Consider the following 10,144-nt stretch of genomic DNA (forward strand, 5'->3'; position numbering starts at 1 on the left):
AAGGCTGCAATGAAACAAAGAGTGAAAAATTTAAAGGGGTCTGAATACTTTCCGTACCCACTGTATATATATAAAAAAATACAGGTATGCTATGAATGTAGCATACCTGTAGCTAGCTTCTTCGTAGTAACTTGCGGCAACAACCAACATTGAAAGAGAATCTTTGTGCTACAAAGCGGCAATTGCTAGTTGTTTAAGCCGCTACATACCTCCATCACAGCACGGCGGGAATCAGCGGCATTTAGTAGATGTGTTGTTGCTCATGGTGCTCCTTAAGGTCAGCGGTAGCTGGTAGTTCAGTTATCCGAGAATAGCCTTCTATAGGTGACTCTGAGCCGTGGACAGAGCACCGCAAGCCGCCGGCTCGCAAGCCCAAACGGCGTGTGTGCGGCGTGCTTGTTTTCTCTCCGGTCTAGCTAGATCCGGTATGCTGTTGTAGATTTTTTTATGTTACTAGTTGTTGCGACAGCATGTGAAAAAACTCAAAAAGAACATTAATCTCGCAACAAAAGCATTTACGCTGCTAAAATGAGTTTGCGTTTACGCCGTTAATAACGCATTCAACTGACAACACTAATACAGTATATGCACCCACTACTTGACAGCGGGGTCATTTGCAAAGGGCCTAATCTGTTGCTATGGCAGTTAACATTCTAATTACAGGGAATCATAGGCTCTCTAGCAATGCATCACAGTAGAGCCTTTCTTCTCTGGGTTTCTGCTCACTCTGTACTTGTCAAGATAGCATGCGGGAACAAATTATGCACCCAGAAGGGAAATCCTGCAGATCTGCTAAATGTGCTAATTCAGTCCCATTCTTCCTCTGTGATTATACATCAATGTGGCTAGTACGATAGCCCTCTTTCCTTTTTGATTTTCTATTGTGCCAAACCAATCCTGTCTGTTGCAGTGCTCTCCTAATTAGTCTTCCTGCTACATGCTTTCAAGAAATGAACAACTAACCTTACCACTCTCAATGCGGCCTAATTTATTGTTGTTGGCCAGCGTTGAAAGATTTGACGACAGATTGTTGTTACCTTGTGCTCTCTCTTTTAAAGTAGGCGCAAATGTGAACTTTTATGTGATTAGAAAGTGTTTTCGCTCAATTTAATTGCTTATGTTTAAACTAATGAGTTGATTTACTCTTTGCTTTTTCAGTTCTGTCATGAAATTAATGATTCATAGCCTTTAAAGCAGACAAATGTGCTAGCTCATGTTTCATTTGCTCTGGCAGATGTGCCTGGCTCCCCTCCGTTTATTTAATATGAGACGTGTTTGAGGAGATGTTTGACAAAGGAACGGCACCGTCCTGCAGGTTCATCCAGATCAACACACCACCCTCACAAAACTCAAATCAAACTGTCCGGGTCAGTCTAGCTACTCTCGTTGGCTTGCAAGCTGGAAAAAACTAATTTTGGTCAGGCCAATCACATCGTGTATAGAGTCGGTGGTCTTAACATAAGGACTTAACACAAGGACATCAGAGTTGCGACGGTTCACTGCTACTTGAAAACAAAGAAGGTTGCTTATGGCGAACAGCGGCATTTTAAAGCGGATTTGGAGTAAAAAGAAAAAATGAAGATATTTTCAGAGTTTTGCCGACCTGATACGGAAAAAGTTTAATCTGTCAGCTAGCAGGCTTGTCAGGCTAGTCAAACTAGGCAGCGCTGATCAAATATGAATCCATGTTCTTGCCACTACTGCATGGTTCACCGTCGGATCAGCGGTGGTTGGTTGTGTAGTTACCCAACAATAGGTGACTTTGAAACAGGTACAAAGCACCGCTAGTGGCTGGTTGTTTCAAGTGACGTTACGGTTAAGTTTAGACCAAAAAATGTTGGCGTTATGCGGTGACGAAAGTTAGGTTTTGGCACCAAAATGACTAGTTAAATTTAGGAAAAGATCACGGTTTGGATTGAAACACTCCCTAGGAACAACTCCCCCCCCCCCCCCCCCCCCCCCCCCTGATCCATACACAACGGGTAAATCATGGCTAAAGAAAAGACTATGGATTTGTTTTAAAATCTCAAAATACAGGCTTGGGCGTGAAGTGTGGTGGTTGAACAATCTGATTAGTATTTGTGAAACAGTTGTGCTTTGTGTTTGTCTCATGCCATGCCAAGCAGGCCACCACAGAATTAGGATCCAAGAATTGTAAGGGGCAGATTCAAATTTGGGAGGTGCTCCTTGATGTGCAGAGCTTCCTTGGCAAAAGTAGCTGTGACCACCACATGGCTTGGAGTGAGCCGGCACCAGAGCTCCCTTTTGTTCTGCGTTTGCTGCCATCTGATATTAAGGATTATAGAAAGCCTTGTCCAATCTTGTGCCCAGGGTGTCGTCCAGTACTCCATGTTGACAAACAGTTGTGTCAGTTTCTGTCTTTGAGGTTGGTAAAGATCGCTCATCCGAAGCTTGTCTGGGCCCTGTGCTGATGTCTCTTGTCTCTGGCAAAGGAGGAAGTGAAGATGGAGGAAGTGATTGACCACACAGGGTAGTTCTGGCCCCGTAGTCCTCTTTTGAACCCATTAATGCAGGGGCAGCACACGGCTTTCATCCAGAGTTGGAACTGCCATGGCCGCAGGAGTCAGTGTGTGTGTGGATCTATATATGTGTGTGTGTGTGTGTGTGTGTGTGTGTGTGAGTGAGAAGAGGGGGCATAGCGACACAGCGAATTTGCATCACATTTGTTGGCCGCGTTGCAATCGTTCAGCTAGGAGCGGTGAAGGACACGAGGAAGAAAATCTCAGCCGAGTCATGAATATGAGTTTGTGATGTCCTACCAATGTCAGGCTGTGGCTCTGAGCAGCGATATGCAAATCCACTCTCCAACTTCATTCCACTTATTGCTGATATGATCTGTGGCATAGCCAGGGGAGACAGGTAATCGTTACTGTACAGACAGTGGTTATTAAATTGAGGGAGATGTCCTGAGACGGTTTTAATACTAAGCTGATAGCCGGATGGTTTTCGGTCCTAACCCCCTCCAAAGGACATGATACACGGCCTATCAAAGAGTTAAAAATCCGACTGTCTACTCAGCCCTCCCAAGCACATGGTTTAATCTTATTGTCTCCAAATGACTTTGAATATTCTGAACGTAACATGGGCCTGCAACCACAGCAGGTGGTTGGCCCTTTGATCTCGGCTTGTAGACGCCGGTGGAATTTATATCACGGGGTGACACCGAGCTCATGAAATCATAACACGGAAAGCAAGTTCCAACTTTGATCCCGTTGTCCTCTTGTATTACGTTCATTATGAGAGCGTGGTGTATTAGAAAACAGATAATGAGCAAACAATGTTTTGCTGTCCCCATTTGGTTGTGTCATGAAGGTGTGTGTGTGTGTGTGTTAGTGTTAGGGCTGGGCGATACAGAGAAAATCAAATATCACGATATTCAATGACGATATTGTGTGGCTGACTTTTGGTGCTTTGACAAAATGTTATTTACACAATGCGATTTTTGATAAATATTCTCCAGAAAGGATTTAACGTTTTAGTGGGTAAAGTAAATAATAGAACAGCTAGAACAGTCCGGTAAGTTCAGAAAATGACATCAGTTTACTGTAATGCAGCCTGTAAAAGCAGGTAAAGACAACACTTACCATGTTACGATATAATGATATATCCAAAATCTAAGACGATATCTAGTCTCATATCACGATATTGATACAACATTGACATATTGCCCAGCCCTAGTGTTTGTGTGTGTGTGTGTGTGTGTGTGTGTGTGTGTGTGTGTGTAAGGGCTTATGTACAGTGATATATCCTAATGTTTACTGTATACGCTCAGTTTTTGGAGGATGCAATTCGTGGTGCTGTTAAACAGTATTGCATTATACTGAGAGGAATCTCTGATATTTATCCTGCCATCGTTGATATAAATGGGCTGACCAAAATAATAGTCAGTACCTGTCAGTATAACACAATACAATACAACAGCAACACAAACTGCTGCCTACCAGATAGTGGAATCAATAGCAAATCTAAAATAGAGCTGCAACGCAGAATCGATTAGTTGTCAACTATTAAATGAACCGCCATCTACTTTGATAATGGATTAATCTGTTCAAGTAACTTTTTTATGAAAAAAGTCAAAAAATGATCTGATTTTGCTGAATAATTTCTTGTTTCTTTTTCCCTCAATGACAGTACACTACATTTGTTGTTGTGGACAAAACAAGACATTTGAGGATGCCACCTTGGGCTTTTTAAAAAAAAAAAATTGTTATACCATTCTCTGAAATTTAATAGGTCAAACAACTAATTGATTAATCAAGAAAATAATTGAGAGATTAACCAACAATGTAAATAATCATTAGTTGCGGCCCGGTCCTACTGTAAAACATTGTACTTGGTGTATTAGTTAGCATTAGTTTCACTTTAAGCTAGGTGTACCTTATAAACTGTCACCTAGGTGTATATATCACAGTGATGTGATATGGGAACAAATATTGAACTACTACCTCCAAATGTATGAATATGTCAGTGGCACAGATAAACATTGATTTAAACAGGGAAACGTCATTTCCATGGTATTTTAGGCTAAAAACTAACATTGTGTAGGTTGTAGATAAAAAAAAAGATGTAAAATAGTCATTGTATCCCACATTACTTTTCATGGATTTCAGAAACTGCCTTTATGCAACAAAACACCTGTCTGTGATACAATGATGATTCAAGTGTCCTAAATCGTAATCTACTATACAGTAGATCAGTGATCCCAACCTTTTTGATTGGATAAAGTAGAGATTTTAGCTCCAGCCCTAGTTATGTCATGTTACCTTGTCATTTATTAGGACCATTTTGCTATCTGCTGTCAGCCAAAAGTAAATTGAAGTAGGAAATCAAATGTGTCATGGTCAGTCTGCTATTAAGGTCTAAGGTCAATATTACGTAGCTTTTTGATGTATTGACCTTGTGACCTTGATCATTTGACCCAGTCATCCTCATTACTAAACATGTATTTAGTTTTATCATCAGTTTTTCCACAGATTTTTGTTTGATTGTTTTTGGGCAACATTCTCCCCATTCTTTATTACTTTTTATTAACAGTATAACTTTCAGTTTTATTGACAATTTTATATTAAAGTGCCCATATTATGAAAAAACACTTTCTGGGATTTGGGGTGTGGATCGGCCGCTATGTGTAGTACAACAAAAATATGGTGTTTTCTGAAAATGAAACCATGTAAACTTATTCTGGTTCAACTTTAAAATACAATTATGAACCTGAAAATGAGAAGAATATGGGCGCTTTAAAAAAATCATTTGTTGCTTGCTTTCCACTTCAGTCAGATTTCTAGGACTAGGAAAAATCTGTAAGAAATTAAAGAAGGAAGGTAGGAAGGGTCTTACTTTCTTCCTTCTATGTCTTGTATATATGACCCAATTGAAGGGAATTTTGTTACAAGGTCAGAAATAAATTACTGAATTAGGGGCGTCTGGAGAACAAGTTTTAGCTCAGTTTTAGGATAGATGTTGATCATCCATAGCAGACATACCTGTTAGAGTTCCACAACATATTTTGACATAAAAGGTCAAATCGAGATGAAGCATGGTCAACAAACCTGGCATCATTTTATATATTATGATTAAATCAATGAAGAAATGCCACTTTCCATCAGAGTGTGCCTTCTTAATAACCCAAGCAGCAACTTTGCAGAATATCTCATGTTAGTAGCTTGTTTAGTGTGCATTACCTGTAGCACTGCCCTGGATGTAAGTAATTTCAAGTTGACTGGCAATTCACTCCGCGGCCGTCCTGCCTGTAGCCTACGGCGGTGGGCAGGGAGCGCCAGTACCAGTCAATTACCAGTTAATAAACAGTGGAAGTTTTCTATTAGTGCTTGTTAGTGCGTGTAAAAGATTGTTGGTATTTGGAATTGGGGGAAGGCACTGTGACTACGGAATTAGAAAAAAAAAAATCTACAGCCATATTTTTTTTCCTCCCTGGGAATATGAATTCCCCAGTTCTCCGTACGCATGCCTTTTATGGAGATAATATTTGTTATTTGATTTACAGCAGGCTACACAGTGCAATATATAGATTTGCAAACTCATTTTTTCTTCTTTTGAACAGCGCGGAACTGTGTGCTCAGGAGTTTCCCTTAATGCAGTATTTCATAAGTGACTATAGAGAATTCTTTTTAATAAAGAGAATCCATTACATAAGCATGGCGCAGGCCAAACAATGCAATGCTGGCTGCTGTGTGTCTTGTCATTGATAACATTATGGGCCTCTGGTGGATGTGATGCATGGACCATTTTTGGATAGCAGTTGTCACAAATGTGATGTGTTGGTAAATCCCCCACATATTTGGAAGCAGATTTCACAGTGCTTACAGAGGAATATCGCTGTAAGGAAAATAAATCAGTGCACCTGAGTAGCCTTGGGAAGTAGAACAACATTGATTGGATTTGGGGGAAGTCGCTCTTACCAAGGGGACACCGCTCTGACCGACTGACAGCCAGAAGCATGAATCATTAAAATCCTACGCTGTCATATAAGACCACTAGCAATAACCACATTTGTTGACACACAGAGCCAAGAGCAGTGGGCGTGTGTAGCTAGGCAGAAGATGTTCACAGTAGACAAAAGATAAAAATGGTCCCATCCGTTCTATCCTGCCGGAATGGGGGTAATTACACACATTTTACATTTATCTTCCAGGAAAGCAATGGATGCTCCTCTGCTAACAATTGCCACCTGGAACCAGCATATGGGCTGGCGCCCTCTTGGGGTAATGGGTGGGGCAGACACTCTGTCGACCATTGGGTCAATGGTAACCAGCAGCTGGGAGGCTGCCCTCTCATCACATTAACAAATCTCGCTTTAATTAGCTCACCTGTCCGTTTCCTCCCTGCTGCTACCCACGCTTCCCACAGTCCTCCATCAAACCTCCCTCAGCCGGCTTACAGGCTCATCTTCCTCTCATCCTGCCTCCACACCTGGGGATAGCTTCAGCTTCTCAAGTTCACACCTACACACACACTTGCGCGCACACATACACACAGACAAGCACATACACGTTCACAGAGTGCTAACAAGACGGGCAATTGACTTGGAGAAAACTTGGATCTTATTGATTTTTAAATGGTGCCTCAGTAGTACCTTATTAGCAATCGGAGCGCCACTGAAATGGTTATTGAACATTTCCTTTGTGAAATAATTTCACAGGTCGAAATGATCCACACAATCTTTGTTGTTTGGTTCAACCAGACTCCTTCCATTGGCTGTTTAAAGGAGTTCAATAAGTGGACCAGACAAAATGTTTGTTCCTGATTGTGTGTATTTTAATAACTGTCCTATACGCAACATTTTTTAAGAATGATAGGTCTGCCATTAGCAAATAGCTACTTGCTTGTACAATATTCCACAATGAGAGCCTCTTCATTTGATGACTTTACAAGAGAAGGCATCCATGTGTTCTTCAAATGGTGGATTTGTTATTAAAGGTGCTGTAAGCGATGTTACGTTACTTTTTGTTGACGTTCAAAGTATTTTCAGACAAAACAAGACTAGCTTGCCTCTCCGTCCTCCTCATCCCGTCCCCTGACTTCTGTTCTCCCCCCCAACCCCCAAATCCTTATGTCGGTTATTGGCTGGAACACTGGAACACTGTGTGTGTATGCTTTGTGGTGCAGGTGGGCCCAGTAATTTTTTTTTTGCCGTTTGTAGAACCTAGACTGTCTACAGAGACTGCATTTTTTTTACATTGTGTTCTGGGGACTAGCAGCTAACAGTGAGGAGTTGTTTTTTACAGTGTGTTCTGGGGACTAGCAGCTAACAGTGAGGAGTTGTTTTTTACAGTGTGTTCTGGGGACAGGCAGCTAGCAGATAGAGAGGAGATGTTTTTTACAGTGTGTTCTGGGGACAGGCAGCTAGCAGATAGTGAGGAGATGTTTTTTACAGTGTGTTCTGGGGACAGGCAGCTAGCAGATAGAGAGGAGTTGTTTTTTACAGTGTGTTCTGGGGACAGGCAGCTAGCAGATAGAGAGGAGTTGTTTTTTACAGTGTGTTCTGGGGACAGGCAGCTAGCAGATAGAGAGGAGATGTTTTTTACAGTGTGTTCTGGGGACAGGCAGCTAGCAGATAGAGAGGAGTTGTTTTTTACAGTGTGTTCTGGGGACAGGCAGCTAGCAGATAGAGAGGAGATGTTTTTTACAGTGTGTTCTGGGGACAGGCAGCTAGCAGATAGAGAGGAGTTGTTTTTTACAGTGTGTTCTGGGGACAGGCAGCTAGCAGATAGAGAGGAGTTGTTTTTTACAGTGTGTTCTGGGGACAGGCAGCTAGCAGATAGTGAGGAGATGTTTTTTACAGTGTGTTCTGGGGACAGGCAGCTAGCAGACAGTGAGGAGATGTTTGCTGTATGTGACAACAAATTTTGTAGCCTAAAACATACGTGACATTACTTAGAACACCTTTAAGAAAAAAGCCTCTTAACTTACCCATCAGCTCTTTATCTGAATTATCTCAATGCATATTCCTGCCTTTTGAATACCTTCTGAATTTGTGATGGGACTGTTGAGATAGAGAGGGTAGATCCCACTAGTATTGCCAGACTCTCTCTAGAGAGTGCTAACATATAAAGCAATCTAGGTCTGAGAAGATTGGCCTACAATGCTTGCCAGTCTCAGGTGACTGATAAAATACAACCGCCATCGAACTACCAGCAGCATCCGTTGTAGTGCTCCAGTCCCTCTGGTCCGCCGCCACTCTCAATTTCTCTCTCTCTCTCTCAATTTCTCTCTCTTAACCACAGGGCTTCCATATGGACACTATTACGGCTGTCGCTTAATTACCTATCAAAAAACCGTTTCACTACTCTTGACGGTGAGCTAGCAGAACGGGAGAGGGAGGGAAAAAAAGACAACAGACAGAGGGGGGAAAAGCAAGCATATAAAAAGAGTGAAAAATGGGAAAGTGGGACTGAGAGATTGATAGAGAGGACAAGCCATGCATCTGCGTGGTGAATTTAAATGATGGAGATGGAGACAGACGTGTGTATGTGTGTGTTTGGGGGGGGGGGGGGCAGTGTTCCGGCCAGTTCTTTTTTGGGGGGGGGGGGGGGGGGTTTGCGTAGTGTTTACAAACACAACAAGGGAGAAAAGGGGGAGGGTCCTGGCCAGGGGAGGCGATAAATTACCTGTGATTGATGCTCGCCGCCGCCGAGGATGACAATTAAAGAGGTGCGGTGCTCATCGCTGACCCTCTCTCATCCTCCCTCCCTCCCTCTTTCCCTCCCTCCCTCCTTCCCTTATTTCAAACCCACCAACCCCACCCCACCCCACCACCCCAACACACAGTTAGCTGGTTTGTCTTTCACACGGCCCTGCCGTAGCGGTCATACGCCAAAAACAATAATCATTTCCTACCAGACGGATCGCTGGTGGGAGGAGAAGCTTGCAGCAATATGGATTTATTTAATCTTTTAGCATGATTTTTTTCCTTTTTATTGGTAATAACTAGTCTGAAAACTGCCTTGGCTTAGGAGTTGCATCTTCCAAACCTTTGTCAGTGGACAGTTTGGTTTGTAAAAGAAGTCAAACTAAAAGTACCAAAACTAAGCATGAAATCCAATCTAATGGAAAAAAATAAGAAAAAGAGAAAGCGAAAACTAGGCCAAAATCTTAATGTTTGCCTCCAATACAGTACCAACTGAAATATCAAGCTTCTGATCTTAGCTTTGCTAGTAGAAAGCATTCTAATACACCTGCAGGTTTCATACTAATATGGACATTGAGGGCTAAGTCTCTTGTTTTCTGTTTTTATTATTTTGTCTTTTAGCAATCAACACATACAATTGCTATGTAAGACACAGATTTTTCACACTCACAGCATATGAGGTAAAAGCTTGAGAAGAGTCCACATTTATTTAGTATATTTTGTGAAAATAAATCTCAATACGCAAGAAAGATGGAATGCGCGAGAAACCACTGCTTAATAACAGCGTTTTATACATTTCCATTTACAGCCCGTAATGTGGGGGTGAAAGCCATCCGCCCTGATTTTAAAATAACAAAGTTCTTGTTTATGGCTGAGATTAGGCTCTTTATTGTCAGCAGGGAATTTGATTTGACATATACATCCTTCTGAAAGGTTTTTTTTTTTTTTTTTTTTTTTTGAGCCTACATCAGAAGA

Source organism: Etheostoma cragini, chromosome 4 (genome assembly GCF_013103735.1).
Source record: "Etheostoma cragini isolate CJK2018 chromosome 4, CSU_Ecrag_1.0, whole genome shotgun sequence".
Classification (NCBI taxonomy): Eukaryota; Metazoa; Chordata; class Actinopteri; order Perciformes; family Percidae; genus Etheostoma; species Etheostoma cragini.